Source organism: Mandrillus leucophaeus, unplaced genomic scaffold, assembly GCF_000951045.1.
Source record: "Mandrillus leucophaeus isolate KB7577 unplaced genomic scaffold, Mleu.le_1.0 Scaffold97, whole genome shotgun sequence".
Taxonomy (NCBI): Eukaryota; Metazoa; Chordata; class Mammalia; order Primates; family Cercopithecidae; genus Mandrillus; species Mandrillus leucophaeus.
In genome coordinates, this window is record NW_012110585.1 from 982,299 (window position 1) to 995,937 (window position 13,639).

At 42.2% G+C, this 13,639-nt stretch overlaps 1 long non-coding RNA gene across 1 annotated transcript in view; it reads right to left on the reverse strand.

The window, feature by feature from the left end:
* Nucleotides 1-1,688: 1,688 nt before the first annotated feature.
* Nucleotides 1,689-13,639, reverse strand: part of LOC105532564 — a 55,438-nt gene continuing 43,487 nt past the window's right edge. Inside the window, exons 2-3 of the long non-coding RNA XR_001005007.1 lie at nucleotides 5,139-5,279; nucleotides 1,689-1,797 (exon numbers count right to left, since the gene is read on the reverse strand). This is a non-coding gene — a long non-coding RNA (uncharacterized LOC105532564). The remainder of the gene's footprint in view (nucleotides 1,798-5,138; nucleotides 5,280-13,639) is intronic.

A 13,639-nucleotide genomic window follows, 5' to 3' on the forward strand; every position in this document is an offset into this window, starting at 1 on the left:
TGACATTAAGAGTCACCTGGCCTGAGGTCAGAGGAATGAATATTCAGTGACCCACCTATGTCACTTCTAACTGGCAGAAATTAGAAAGCTGTGAAATAAATTGGTCAAAGAAGCTGTCAAACTCATCGCATCATCTATACTTTAAGGCCCAGAACTGCAGTGCTTTCTGCTCCCTCCAGCCACTTACCTTTTTGACTCACTTCTTATATTTTAATGAGCCAATCAGACTCGTATGTATTGATTTTCTGTTATTTCTACCCAATACTATAAGATGTGCTGTTGAAAAAATTATTTTAAAAACTACAACTACAGGGAAAAGAACACTTTTTCAAGGCACAACAATTAACAGGGCATGCGCTATAAATCTGTAATAGATAATAATTTTCTACAAATCAGGCCAGGCATGGTGGCTCATGCCTGTAATCCCAGCACTTTGGGAGGCTGAGGCGGGTAGATCACCTGAGGTCAAGAGTTCGAGACCAGCCTCGCCAACATGGCGAAACCCTGTCTCTACTAAAAACACACAAAAAATTAGCTGGGCATGGTGGTGGGCACCTGTAATCCCAACTACTCAGGAGGCTGAGGCAGAAGAATTGTTTGAACCCAGGAGGCGGAGGTTGCAGTGAACCGAGATTCAGCCACTGCACTCCACTGTACTCCAGCCTAGGTGACAAGAGTGAAACTGTCTCAAAAAAAAAAAAATCCAAGGACATTTTAACGATGCAGACACACTCCAAGTTTCTCACTCTGGAATGCTTGGGACACAAGAAAGTGACAGGGTGCTTCCGCAGCAAAAAGGATGCACGCTGCTGTTTTTAGAATTCCTTCTGGTGTACGGTCTACTCAGCCCCTCAGGGGAAAAGCATGTGACACTCTCAGTCATATGAGACGACAGCTGTCTTGCTGTCATGGTCATACCCAGAACTATTCTGCCACCACCACAGCTGCTGGTGGAGCCCAGATGGGTGTGTCCATGCATAGACAAGCAGCAACAAAGACAAACAACCGTCATCACAAAGGTGCCTTTCGTGACAGGCAGAGCATGAGCCACAGGCCCTGCTGGAGCTTTTTAAAATTTAAATAAATGGATATTTTTAAAATAAATACACATGATTGAGCATGTGTAGTATGTAAAAACATAAAGATTAATTTCAAATGTAATGTTTTTATTACTATGTAATCTCACCATCCAGATATAAATCTTATTAACACTTCTGCTCAATTTCCTTCAGTCATGTTTTTGCATGTGTATGTCTCTGTGTGTGTGTGTGGAGAGCCTTTTTAAAAAAATTCTCACTGTCTCTATCATTCACTTTGAAATAATTTCAGGCTTATAGAAAGATTGCAAGAACAGAACAAAGAATTCCAATACAGTCTTACCCAGATTCCCCAAATACAAACATTGTCATATTTGCTTCATATCTCTCCAGCTTTCTCTCTCTCTCCTACATACATTACTTTTTTTGAACTATCTGATGGTAAATTGCCAACCTCATGCCCGCTTCCCTTTAAATACTTCCATGTGGCTGGGCAGAGTGGCTCATGTCTACAATCCCAATACTCTGGGAGGCCAAAGAGGGAGGATTGCTTGGGGCCAGGAATTTGAGAACAGCCTGGGCAACATAGCAAAACCCCATCTCTACCAAAAAAAAAAAAATTTTAATTAGCTGAGGTGTGGTGGTGCACACCTGTAGTCCCAGATACTCAGGAGGCTGAGGTGGGAGGATCCCTTGAGCCCGGGAGTTTGAGGCTGCAGTGAGCCATGATCACACGTCGAGCTACGAGGTGCACTCCAGCCTGGAGACAGAGCAAGACCCTGAGTCAAAATAAAGAAATAAATACTTCTGTGTGTATTCTCTAAAAACAAGACCAGTCTTACATATACCCCCAGATTTGATTTATCAAAATCAGAAAGTTCACATTGAGATTATAGTAGAATTTAATCTACACAGAATTTGTTTAATTTCACTAGTTGGCTCACCATTGCTCTTTTAGCAAAATAAAAGATTCTGGTCCAGGATCTAGTCCAAGAAAACTTATGACATTTGTACCCTTGGTGTCCTTTAATCCGAGTAGTTCTTCAGTCTTTCTTGTCTGGCTTTGACACTTTTGAAGAGTAAGGGTCAATTATGTTATAAAAGAGTTTTGAGTTTTTTGGTGTTTCCTCTTGATTAGGTTCATGTTATGCATCTTGGCTGGAATATTGCAGAAGTGATGCAGTGTTTTTCTTAGTGCAGGAGGCACGTGCTGTGGTTCTGACACACGACTGATATTGTTAACTCTCATCATTTGATTAAGGTCATTCCTACCAACATGTTCTACTGTGAAAGTTGCCATTTTACCCTTTGAAATTAAAAGCTGTCTAACAGGGAGCAACTAGATACTATATAAATATCCTGTTAAATCCTTAAAATTGTACTTGTGGCTGGGCATGGTGGCTCACACCTGTAATCCCAGCACTTTGGGAGGCCAAGGCAGGCAGATCTCTTGAGCCCAGGAGTTCAAGACCAGCCTGGGCACCATGGCAAAACCCTGTCTCTACAAAATACATACAAAAATTAGCTGGTTGTGGTGGTGTGTGCCTGTAGTCCCAGCTACTCGGGAGGCTGAGGTAGGAGGATTGCTTGAGCCTAGGAGGTTGAGGCTGCAGTGAGCCAAGATTGCACCACTGCACTCCAGCTTGGGTGACAGAGCGAGACCTTGTCTCAAAACTAAAATAACATTTTACTTGCTGTTTTTACCATCCTTTGATGATTCTTGCTGCATCAGTTATTATTATGATGGTATCGAAAGGCAGTTCTCTCATTCCAACATTCCTTGTTTATTAGTTTGAATGCTGCTCTAAGGAAGCACTTTTTATTCTCTCCATCCATTTATTTATGTATTTATTCATTCATTTATATCAATGTAGATACTCATGGATTGTAATTTTATTCGATGAATGATAATCTGCTGCGCTTTTATTTTGATGCTCAAATTGTTCCAGAGTTGGTCAGTGGGAGCCTCTTGGACCTGGTTCCTATGTCTTTGTGACATGTCCCTATTATTCTTTGAGCATTTCTTTACTTACTTGCACAGCAAAATGTTTCATTTTTGGAATCAGCCAACTCTCCAAGGAGCTCTGGTTCCTTTCAGTGGAGGGTGGTGTTTAAAAACCATGCCTGGGCACTAAATGTGCTCACTGCTACCAAATGTCATTGCTTTTAGACACTCTCAGCAAACAGAGCCAGGTATTTGTCTGTGTCCTGAGATTCATATTGATTTCTATAACTACATATTTAAAGCTATGTATTTAGACTGATACCTCCAATTCCAATCCAACACTACAAGATGCTTTGTAGCTTTCATGTATTTGTAATTCCATTCTTTGATAGTACAAAACCCTGGATTCCATTATTTTGTCAATCCTAGAATATACATAGTTTCAGAACTGCTAACACATAACACTGTAAAAACAAACCTACAAACCTACTAGCTACCATAATTACTTACAGTTTTTGTCTTTAACCTGAGGATATAAAGTCAAATTCTTCTGTTCAAAAATACTTGGTTACTTCCCCATGCTCCCTTTCGGGTGGTGATTGTTTAGTTTAATTTTTTTTATTATTATTTTTTAATTTGAGACAGAGTATAGCTCTTGTTGCCCAGGCTGGAGTGCAATGGCTCGACCTCGGCTCACTGCAACCTTCACCTCCCCAGTTCAAGCTATTCTCGTGCCTCAGCTTCCCAAGTAGCTGGGGCTACAGGCATGCACCATGACACCAGGCTAATTTTTGTATATTTAGTAGAGACAGGATTTCACCATGTTGGCCAGGCTGATCTCTAACTCCTGACCTCAAATAATCCACCCACCTTGGCCTCCCAAAGTGCTGGGATTACAGGCATGAACCACTGCGTCTGGCCCTAATTTTTAAAATTTCTTTTTATAGTACACCATCTCTCTATTCATGTATGTTGCAAATATTTCTTTAAACTTATTTTCCACATTTATATTTTGTTTTCAGTACTGTTAAATGGAACTTTTAAAAGATGCATATTATCAAAAGAAGTAATTTTTTTCATGGCTTTTGTTAGAAAATTCTACTATATTTGAAATTAGGTAAATATTCATTCTATTCATCTAGTAGTTTTGTATTTTCGATGTTTGCAGTTAATCTCCTTATTCTCTTCTGGAATTTACTTAGGTATGTGCTAAGAAGAAAAATCTAACTTTTTTCCCACATGTAGTCAAGCATATTTCCCAGGACATTTTTGCTATTTAAAAACTAAATGGCCATTTAAAAAAAAAAAACAAATATTTCTATTTTTATCATCTGTGTTTTCCTATCTGTAAACTGGGTATAACAATTTCCACCTCATCATTGCGTTGCACACAGAAAACATGAACTCAGCTGGGTGCGGTGGCTCATGCCTGTAATCCTAACACTTTGGGAGGCCGAGGCAGGTGGATCACTTGAGGCCGGGAGTTCGAGACCAGCCTCGCCAATATGGTGAAACCCTGGCTCTACTAAAAACACAAAAATTAGCTGGGCGTGGTGGTGCGCATTTGTACTCCCAGCTGCTTGGGAGGTTGAGGCAGAAGAATTGCTTGAGCCCAGGCAGTAGAGGTTGCAGTGAGCCAAGATCATGCACTGTATTCCAGCCTGGGCAACAAAGCGAGACCCTGTCTCAAAAAAGGAAAGAAAACATGAACTCAAGTCCTGCCAGACTAGTGTTTTTTTGTTTTGTTTCGTTTTTGTTTTTGTTTTTTAGACACGGAGTCTCTCTCTGTCGCCCAGGCTGGAGTGCAGTGGCACGATCTTGGCTCACTGCCAACCTCCGCTGCCCAGGTTCAAGCGATTCTCCTGCCTCAGTCTCCTGAGTAGCTGGGATTACAGGCACTCACCACCACACCCAGCTAATTTTTGTATTTTTAGTAGAGACAGGGTTTCACCATGTTGGCCAGGCTGTTCTCAAACTCCCGACCTCAGGTGATCTGCCCGTCTTGGCCTCTCAAATTGCTGGGATTACAGGCGTGAGCCACCGTGCCTGGCCTAGTGTATTCTTACATGCAAGGAAAGCACTTTGAAATGTAGATTTTGACACCTGACACCCTGAATTAATGTACCAAAGAGAGCTTCAGTTGATTATAACTTAACCTGGAGCCGAAATGAAGCACTTTGGGGGAACTGTTCACACTGGGATATTCTCGGTCTCATTCCTCTGCATCTTGTTTTTCTCCTTTTGCCAGTCCCTGGATAGGCCATTCCTCAGATACAGAGGAAGAAAAATGAGATCAACTGCAAGACAAGAAAGGGAAGGAAGTAAGTGACGAGCAAAATGTACTAGATTAAAAGAGAAACCTGCCAAGAATTTTACCCCAAATTTCTTCTCTATATGCCTTTCTTTTTTTTTTTTAAATGGAGTTTTGCTCTTGTTGCCCAGGCTGGAGTGCAATGGCACTATCTCGGCTCACTGCAACCTCTGTTTCCCAGGTTCAAGCGATTCTCCTGTCTCAGCCTCCTGAGTAGCTGGGATTACAGGTGCCCATCACCATGCCCAGCTAATTTTTTTTGTATTTTTAGCAGAGATGGGGTTTCACTATGTTGGCCAGGCTGGTCTTGAACTCCTGACCTCAGAGGGTGATCCACATGCCTCGGCCTCCCTAAGTGCTGGGATTATAGGTGTGAGCCACTGCACCTGGCCTCTCTATATGCTATTTTTATTCTCACATTTATTCCTTACACACACACATTTGTTCAAGAAAGAAATACAATATTGCGGTGTACTGACTCTCGCCTTTATAGACTTATTAAAAATTGCAGACATAACCCCTCGCATGCAATACATAAAACTCCAAGTTGATATTAAATACAGACTAGAGAATGAGTATACTACTGCAAGATTATCTATTCTGTGGGTCACTTTAAAGGACTAGCTCTCCTGGTACATTTAAATCTACCCAGCTGACAAAATACAAGGTTCACAGTTGCAGAAATTAAAGCTCATGCCACTTCTGTTTGACAGCTGAAAGTCCACTCAGGGAACACTGTAATCATCTAGTTGACCTTCATCCAGAAGGTATTTTATATGTGGCCTTACTGAATAATATAGCAATGCTTTACAACATTTTATGATTACACAGACTTAGGAAAAACCACTGGTTACATTAGGTACTCACAGAGTCACTAAATGGGGGTCACTGCAGCTACAGCAAAGGATCTATCCCACACAGTCAACGTTATAGGCATTTTCAGCCGCGGGGATGTAGGCCCTTTTCTTCCCTCCCATCTCCACCTACACAAGCATTTGGAAGAGTCTCTGCCAGGGCCGATGATGCTATTATTAGTGAAGCCTCCTTCTTGAAGGGCCTTGTGGTTCGGTGCCTGACTCAAGAGTGGTGAGGTTATGTTCCTTGTATGTCTAATGGCATCAGAACTGTTTTAATGATGCGGGGTCCTTTTGGTTTTGAGGCCAGTTCCTAGCCACCTACAGCCTGCAGTCTAACCTCTTCAGAGGATGTAGAACCCCTTCTGATTTCTTTGGAGTTTAAAGAGATTCTTGAGAGGAGGCAGGAGAGAAATGGAGTTGGCGGAATTCTGTCCCAGAGAGTAGCAGGGAAGGAGGTGATAGCTGTTGCCAGGCCCTGAAAGAGAAGAGCTACCTAGTAACTAAGGCTTCCAGGATTCTAAGGGGCTGATTGCAAATTCTGCCTTGTGGGCCCATGCTCTCTGCCATCTCATTTCCACTTTCACAGCTTTCAACACTAATACACCATTGGAGGTGTTCGCACTGCACCCTATATACCTCTCTTTCAAGCACTAATATTGCAGTGGTTCTCCAAGTGTGAGCCCTAGGCCAGCCATAGCAGCATTTCCTGGGATTCCCAGACTGGCTGAAGACTGAGTCTGTAACTCTGGGGTATAGCCCCCCAATCTGTGATTTAAAAAGCCCTCCTGATGATTCTCATGCATACGTAAATACGTAATTTTTTTTTTTTAGACGGAGCCTCCCTCTGTCGCCCAGGCTGGAGTGCAGTGGCACGATCTTGGCTCACTGCAACCTCTGCCTCCCCAGTTCAGGCAATTCTCCTGCCTCAGCCTCCCAAGTAGCTGGGACTACAGGCGCATGTCACCATGCCCGGCTAACTTTTATATTTTTAGTAGAGGCAGGGTTTCGCCATATTGGCCAGGCTGGTCTCGAACTCCTGACCTCAAGTGATCCACCCACCTCACTCTCTGAAAGTGCTGGGATTACAGACGTGAGCTGCTGTGCCTGGCCTGATGCATGCTTAATTTTAAGAACCACTGCTGAACTATAATTGTTGATTAATTAGTCTATATTCTCAGCAAGACAGAAAGTTCCTTCAGCATACAGACAAACGTATTTATCAATACACTTAAAGTAAAGACTATTATGGCTGAGTGCAGTGGCCCATACCTGTAATCCCAGCACTTTGGGAGGATGAAGTGGGAAGATACTTGAAGCCTGGAGGTTGAGACCAGCCTGGGCAACATAGTGAGGCCCCCTTCTCTTCAGAACATAAATAAATGAAATAAATAAAGTAAAATAAAAAATTAGCCAGGTGTGATGGAGCACACCTGTAGTCCCAGCTACTTGGGAGGCTGAGGCAGGAGCATGGCTTAAGCTCAGGAGTTTGAGGCTGTAGTGAGCTATGATCATGCCACTGTATTCCAGCCTGGGTAACAGAGCAAGACTCTATCTCAATTTTTTTTTAAGCATAGAATATACAAAATGTATGTTGCATGAATAAATGAGTGAAACAAATAGACTAGTGCAGTCCTAGGTAAAATGCTCAGTAAATTCTTAAGACAGCATCCAGCTTGAGTTATGTGGATATCTAATGATCTGGAGCCAATGAATTCCTCCTCCCACCCCAGAAATAAAAGAATATCCATCAGTGAAAATAAGCATTTCTCTAGAGTTCATTTAGAATGTTAGGACTCAGTTACGTTTAAATAAATGTATATTTTTCTGATGGGAAATGGAATGTAGTTCCATTAAAAAGCAATTAGGAAATGCAAAGAAAGTATTATATATATAATTTGTTATAAATAAGTATATATATAAAATCTTACTTCACCACCTTCTGAGTCTTCTTTCCTATGCACCTTTTTTACATATTGCCCTCAATTATGATGTTAAAAATAAAAATTATTATTTTCCTTATAAAAGCAACACAAACTCACTCAAAAAGATTAGAAAATACAGAAAAGCATCAAAAGGAAAGTAACACTGCCAATAACTTCATTATTGAGAGATGTAACTACCCTGGGGAATATCACTTCAAAGCACACTCGCTGTTACCCCTCAAGACAAGCTTGTGGAAAAAGCTCATATGCTGGATGTGGCCCAAAAATCCAAAGCTTAAAGTCTGCTCTCTGATTTTCCTTGGCCCCACCTTGACTATTTTACGATGGGTTAATTTAGGGGGGAAACATTGGAATCTTCCAAGAGTTTAGAGCTCCCACAGAAAAGCCTGTTTCAAAAAAGTGTGAAACCATCCTTGCCTTCCTGTGGGATCAAGTTGTGCTGGCACTGGTCTGCTCTCTCTGGTCCTTGACTTTGCTCAGGGATTCAGAGCCAGAGTTATCCATGAATGTCCATCTTGCAGTGTTTCTTTCTGTTATCTTTAAAATAATCATTTGAAAATAAATAGGCTGTTGTCCTCACCATCTTGGGATTTTCCATTAAACCTGGCTTTATGGGCTGTGAGATTTGCAATCATCACCAGCAGAAGTCAATTCTGTGGCTTTGATGTTCTGCTGGGAGAGAAGAAGCAGGTGATGAACTGGGAGACAAGGCAATCTCAAATAAGGAACAAGTAATTAAGGGACAAATGGCAGCTTTTTTTCTTAAATGACTTTTATAATTTTACAAATTTATAATTATAAAAGCGTTAAGGTAAAGCTTATTGTGGGTATTTGTGAAACAGAGTGAAGTATTAAGGAGAAGGGAAAAATCACACATCCTCCCAAATCTAAAGTAATCTCTGTTAGCTTTTTACCTTATTTTATTTTATTTTATTTTTATTGAGGTGAACTCTTGCTCTGTCACCCAGGCTGGAGTACAGTGGCATGATCTCTACTCACTGCAACCTCCACTTCCCAAATTCAAGTGATTCTCTTGCCTCAGCCCCCTGACTAGCTGGGACTATGGCACATGCCACCAAAGCCCATCTAATTTTTGTATTTTAAGTAGAAATGGGGTATCACCATGTTGGCCAGGCTGGTCTCGAACTCCTGACCTCAAGTGATCTGCCCACCTCGGCCTCCCAAAATGCTGGGATTACAAGCATGAGCCACTGCACCCAGCCTTACTTTTCTGAGACAGGTTCTCACTCCATCACCCAGTCTGGAGTGCAGTGGCCTGATCTCAGCACTCCACCCCCCCGGGCTCAAGGGATCTTCCCACCACGGCCTCCAAAGTAGCTGGGACTACAGATGTGCACCAGCATACCTGGCTAACTTTTTTATTTTTTGTAGAGACAGGGTTTTGCCATGTTGCCCAAGGTGGTCTCGAACTCCTGGGCTCAAGCAATCCTCCCACCTTCACCTCCCAAAGTGCTGGGATTACAGGTGTCAGCCATTGTGCCTGGCCCCTCTGTTAACTTTTTGTCTTGCATTTGTCTTCATGTGTGTTGAAAAATATTGTACATAAAACTCACAACCTCATTTCTTTACTAAGACTGCATACAAATTTCTGTATCTTATTAGAACAGTCTTCAGGAGCATCATTTTAGTGACATTTTCTATCACATACTGTACTGAATCATTTTCCTGTTGCTTTTAATTTTTGTTGGAAACATCTCTTATACATACATTTTTGACCATCTCTTTATAATGTTGGGATAGATTTCTGAGAGTAGAGTTACTTGATGAAGAGATTTGGATGCATTAATGACTTTCAATAGATATTGCTAATTGCTTTCCACAGCGCTCCACCTTCCACTGCTGCGACCTCAGTGTGCTGTGACCTGTGACTCCAAAAAAGGCAACCTTTAAAGGGATAGCGTTTGAAAGCATCTATAGCACTAGATGTCAAAAATAAAGTAGGTTTACTGACACAATCCCTCTTAGCATCTGTATCTTATAATCCTTTTTTTTTTTTTTTATGAGACAAGATCTTGCTATGTTGCCCATGCTGTTCTTGAACTCCTGGGCTCAAGCGATCCTCCTTCCTCAGCCTCCCAAGTAGCTGAGGTTATAGGCATGCAGCGCCATTCCCAGCTACAGTCTTCCCAATGCATTGCAAATCTGTTTTGGATTCCATCTGGGCAGTTTGGTCTCAGGAATGCTGCACTTCATAGTCTCGTTGGTCCATGTTTCAAAGACATGGATTCCAAGAAGAGCATTTTAGAGATGCCCAAGGGGTAAACATTTCTGAAGGCAGATTTACCATTTTCCTATAATTGTGTCAAATCTCCTTATTTTTACAAGTGATCACCCCTGCACAGAAAATGTATCCCTCAACCAACCTCTCAGCTTAAATACTTGAACATTTAGTTCGTTTGAGTTTAAAAATAATACTGTGATAAAATCCTTGAAGGCCGATGATCACATGAATGAACTATGTATTCGAATATGCTGCTAGGGAGATAATAGCAATCCTGGAAGCTGTGCCCCTAATACCATGTATGGACACAGTGTCACAGTCCCAGCCAAATCGCATTACCCCAGGCCACCATTTGAAAGATGCAGCGTTAGTCACAAAAGGAGCCAGGTCAGAACATGTGTATGAATCAGTGTAATTAGAAGAATAACACTCATGTTGATGGGTCAGCTGCAGTAATTTTGTAGATGTGGGACAACAGTCAAACCAACTGACATAGATTCAGCTCAAAACTATGGAAGGGACCTTAACCATTATTGAGCATACAGATGAACAGTCTAAGATTTAAAGAAGTCCAGCAAGATGCCCAAGATCCCCTGACTGCTCAGTGCCTGAGTCTTTAATTAGGTCTTCCAATTGCGAGTTCAATGCTCTTTCTAGTACTGCATTAGCTCATCTCTGGCCCATGTCCAGGAGGTCTTGGCAAGGTCCATGGGGCTCCACAGAAGAAGTGGTTGAAAAAAATCCTGGACACACATACAAAAGGCACAGAAGGTATCTTTTATTATTCTCCATGTTGCTGCCACCTGCACATCAGTAGTGGAATTTTCTGGTGCATCCCAGAAGCTAAATCCATTTATTATATTCACCTCTCAGGAAGAAATAAAATTCACTTAAGAATTTATTTCCCCAGCCCCTTATTTGTAGCAAGCCCCATGCATGAAGGGCTAACTCCAAAGTGAGATTCTTTTCTGATGAGATGCAAACCACTCTGCAGTAAAACATAGAACCAGGGAACTGTAATTTCCTGACCCCAACATCATTAAATGTCCGCAGTGCCATCACATTAGCTTGTTTTCATGTAATTGTATAAACACAGTTTTGCCAGTTCAAAGAACTTGGAAGTGTTTTATTATGCTTTCTTCCTAGCTGTGCAATTCTGACCACATGCCAAGGCTGAAAAACAACTAGCTTATCCATGAGCTGGTGATAATTTAGATTTGTAGGAGGGCAGCTAGACTGAAGCCTTTCATTATGCATCACCATTTCATTTTACTTTAGGAGACAGGGTGGGTCATATTCTTGGATATGGAAGCTGGGAATAAGGGACGAAGGTCAGTGTCCTGCTCACTTTCTCCCTCACTGGCTCCTCATAGGTTGAACTTAATTTTAACCGATATTCATTGAATGGGTCATATGGGGAAGGTTCCATGAGAAGCCCTAAGAAGAGGGGGAATCAGGCTCATTTCTGGTTCTTTAGGAGTTTACATTGCTGAAGATGATTAGGCATGTAAATAACTTGAACTCTAAGGCCAAATGGCATAGAGTCACGATGGTCACAGAAGTGTTAAGTGATGTAGGAAAGAGGGAAATTAACCTTGTCTGAGACATTCTAGAAAGCTATAAGGAAGAAGTAGCATTTGAGCTGGACTAGGAAATCGGGTAGGATTTTAGCTGGTGAAGGGAATTCTATGATGAGAAAATACTGTGAACAGTGTGAGTGAAAAGCTTGTGGCCAGGATGGGCCAGTGCGGGGCATGGAGCTGTGGTGAGTAATCCAATAGTGAGTATCGAACATTACCATGTACGACCACAAGCAAATCAGCTCTATGCAAGGGTCTCATCTAGTATTGAATCTTCATTGCCCCAAATAGCACCTAGCACATGAGTGCCTGTCTCAGTCCATTCAGGCTGCCATGGCCAAATACCTTAGACTCAGTCGTTTAATAAACAACAGAAAGTTATTTCTTACAGTACTAGATTGTGCAAAGTCTAAGATCAGTACAAGCAGATACAGTGTCTGATGAGGGCTTGCTCTTTGCTTTATAGATGGCACTTTCCTGTTGTGATCTCGCATGATGCAAGGGGCAAACAATTTCCTCAGGCCTTTTTTATAAGGGCACTAATCCCGTTCATGAGGGCTCCACCCTCATGACCTAATCACCTCCTAAAGGTCTCTCCTCTTAATACTAGTGCACTGGGGATTAGGTCTCCACATATGAATTTTGGGGGGACACAAGCATTGAGACCATGGCAGTATCCAATAATGGAATGAAGGAATTCTTAGGAAAGGAGCATTGCTTCAACTGGGTATTGTCATTGCAAATAAAAGGATCCATTCAAATTCTTGCAGTCAGTGGGTTTCTGGGGAAGATGGTTCCTTTTAAGAATATATTTGGACTGGGGAGATGGATGTGACTCTGGAGACCCCTGATCGTCTTCAGATCCACTCACAGAATCTATAGTCTCTGGCATGCTTTTCTGCATTGTTCAGTTCTCTTTCAGCCAGCTTCTTCTGCCTTATCCAGGTCTGTTCCATCTTAGCTTTGACCTGGAAGTGGCCTAGTGGCCACTCTGACCCCTGTCTCCGAATCACATTCCCTCTGCTCCTACTTTTTGTTGTCTTGCCCATTTCTAGTCCTAAAAGTAGGAGTCTTGCTGGACTGGTCCATTTTTGCATGTCAGGCCAGCAGATGCCCGTGCCTACTTCAACCAGCAATGCTGGACTCAGGGAGAGAAGCAGGGGCTGTGGGCAAGGGTGTCCCCCTTGGAAGCAGAGGTATGCTTGTACTCACCATCTTAAGTACACCTGTACAGGGAATAGAGTTAAGTTAGATTTAAGCCAATTGACTAAGAAATTTGAGCTGTATTCAGTAGGCACAATGTTGTGAAATGCTTTCATCAGACCATGGACTGCTGGCTCGACATTCCTTCATGACCTCAGACTCTACCAGGCCACCGGCCAGCAGCCTAACCACTTGTGACTCCAAATCTTTTCCTTTATTTCAGTCTAGTGTTTCACCTGAAAACATCATCACTCCATCCTCAATATGTCTCCATCACTCTCTGCCTATGTTCCCCAGGACTTTCTCATAGAAACCTGTGCTCTTACCTCTTCTAACAGCAGGGAAGGGGATGTATAATAATAACAGTACCTGCCTGTTGTGAGCTGAATTATTTCTCTCCTAAAAAAAATTCTTATGTAGGTCGGGCATGGTGGTTCAGGCCTGTAATCCCAGCGCTCTGGGAGGCCAAGGTGGGTGGATCACCTGAGGTCAGGATTTTGAGACCAGCCTGGCTGATGTGA